This window comes from Schistocerca piceifrons, unplaced genomic scaffold, assembly GCF_021461385.2.
Source record: "Schistocerca piceifrons isolate TAMUIC-IGC-003096 unplaced genomic scaffold, iqSchPice1.1 HiC_scaffold_1360, whole genome shotgun sequence".
In the NCBI taxonomy this organism is placed as follows: domain Eukaryota; kingdom Metazoa; phylum Arthropoda; class Insecta; order Orthoptera; family Acrididae; genus Schistocerca; species Schistocerca piceifrons.
The window spans coordinates 17,501-20,000 of record NW_025727192.1 but is presented as its reverse complement, the minus strand read 5'-3'; the positions used below and the strand labels follow the sequence as shown (position 1 = coordinate 20,000).

At 57.7% G+C, this 2,500-nt stretch overlaps 1 non-coding gene across 1 annotated transcript in view; it reads left to right on the top strand.

Moving 5' to 3' along the window:
* Positions 1 to 1,954: 1,954 nt before the first annotated feature.
* LOC124732671 overlaps positions 1,955 to 2,500 on the top strand; it is a 1,909-nt gene continuing 1,363 nt past the window's right edge. Inside the window, exon 1 of the ribosomal RNA XR_007008788.1 lies at positions 1,955 to 2,500. This exon is cut by the window's right edge and continues 1,363 nt beyond it. This is a non-coding gene — a ribosomal RNA (small subunit ribosomal RNA).

The following is a 2,500-nucleotide window of genomic DNA, read 5'->3' as shown; positions in this document are numbered from 1 at the left end:
GTTGTGCCTTAACCTAACCCATGTTGTGCCTTAACCTAACCCATGTTGTGCCTTAACCTAACCCATGTTGTGCCTTAACCTAACCCATGTTGTGCCTTAACCTAACCCATGTTGTGCCTTAACCTAACCCATGTTGTCGCCTTAACGTAACCCACGTTGTCGCCTAAACCTGCTCTGTAATTGTTATACGACTCGTTCAATTACTGTAGTGTTGCCCACCCGCAACCCTCGCAATATAGTTCGCTACTCGCACTGCCCGCACCCCTGTGTATCGCTTCATGTTAAACACCTTGCAAGTCTTGCTCACTTTCCACATGCTCCTGCTGTACACTGTAATGTGGATGGCAGCAGGACGTACATGCCGCCCCTCCCCACGTCCCCACCTTGCCCCCTGCCTTCGCAAGCTGGTTGGTGAGAAGTTTGCATGTTCAATGCCCTTCGCATGCGACGTACTCAGGCTACGTTGTGGTGCGGCCTGTGTCAACTGTCCGCTGATGTCGTACGCGTGAACCACAATCTGTACTGCACATTCGTCCTTATGTACTGAATGATACATCGTGGCACATGTGTGACCGCACAACGACTGCGCCCAAAAACGGCGGACCATACAGTGCAAATATTGTGCACGCAGCTACGTGTCGTCTCCCTATGAGAGCTGGATTGCAGTGTGGTACGCCATAGAGACGTGTGGGAGGAACGGACGCCGTGGATGGCGATCAGCATGAGCTGTCTGTTGATGTATTCGGACCTAGTCGTCTCTCCTCACACACCGTGATGGCATGGTGCACCGCGTTCCATATCTGCGACATGCTACAGAGGCCGGTTGACAGTCGTTCGAGCAATGGACATCGCATACGTACGGGGGCCACCTTCCACGTATTGTCTAGGCGTGCACATTTTGTTGCGTGTATGTGGGCAGACGTAGTGTGGCGTGACACCTGACACAGGCATGCAATAATCGTTGAAGTTGCAAATGGCGATGGACGCCTGCGTTTTCTGGTGAAGTTACGCAAATGAACAAATGGTAACCTGTTGTGGTGCGGTTGTTCTCGCTAGGGGTGAATCGGTGATGGCGACGATAGGTTGAGGTACTAACCGGTTGTTCCAGCGATACCCACCATGCCGACGAAACTGAACGGCATCTGGGTGTGAAGCGATACGCGGCGGTGGCTGGGTGGGACCGTCCCCGGCCGGTGAGGGGGCGCCTCCCGGCGTGCTGGCCGCGCGGTGCGTGGGCGCACGCGCTACAGCCGGCTGGTGGGGGCGGCCAGTGGCAGGCGCGCCGGCCGACGGACGCGGCAGGCGTCGCAGCTGCGCGCCGGCGCACCCTGCGCGCGGCGCCGTGCGGCCAAAGTAGGTCCTCGCGGGCCCGGTGCGAAGCGCGGTGGACATCTTCAGTGTGCTGGTCCGATTGAGGACTGTGTGCGTTGAGGATGCGCCGCCGCCCGGCGCTCGGCGCCGCGACGCCGTCTGCTGCTCGGTCGCCCCAGCGGTTCTCGCTGGTGGTTTGTATCGCAGCTGTGCGGATGTGTTGGCGCGTGCGCTGTGCTGGGAGAGTTCGCTTCGGCACCCAAGTGGGGCTTTTGTCCTTCTGTGGCGCTGGCGTTGGAGCTGCCGGTCACCGTAGGTGGCGCGTGTTGTCTCCCGCCGGCAATGCCACGACAGCACGCTCCCGGGCCTCTGTCGGCAGCGGCAAGCTCAGTTGGGAGCACGGGTGGTCGCACCGAAAGCGTCTACTCGCCTAACTCCGGGCGATTGCGCCTCTCTCGAACCCGACCAAGTACTTGGGACGGCGCTGCGCGCCGCCGGGACCTGAGAGGGTTTCGAGGTGTATTGTGCAGGGGAGCTCAGCCTCCTCCTGTTTGCAGAATGATTGAGCGGACGCTTGCGTGTTCGCGCGGGCCCCCGGGACACACTCCCGGGCGGCCGGCTGCTCAGCTCTAGTTGACGCAGCTCCCTGGTTGATCCTGCCAGTAGTCATATGCTTGTCTCAAAGATTAAGCCATGCATGTCTCAGTACAAGCCGCATTAAGGTGAAACCGCGAATGGCTCATTAAATCAGTTATGGTTCCTTAGATCGTACCCACGTTACTTGGATAACTGTGGTAATTCTAGAGCTAATACATGCAAACAGAGTCCCGACCAGAGATGGAAGGGACGCTTTTATTAGATCAAAACCAATCGGTCGGCTCGTCCGGTCCGTTTGCCTTGGTGACTCTGAATAACTTTGGGCTGATCGCACGGTCCTCGTACCGGCGACGCATCTTTCAAATGTCTGCCTTATCAACTGTCGATGGTAGGTTCTGCGCCTACCATGGTTGTAACGGGTAACGGGGAATCAGGGTTCGATTCCGGAGAGGGAGCCTGAGAAACGGCTACCACATCCAAGGAAGGCAGCAGGCGCGCAAATTACCCACTCCCGGCACGGGGAGGTAGTGACGAAAAATAACGATACGGGACTCATCCGAGGCCCCGTAATCGGAATGAGTACACTTTAAAT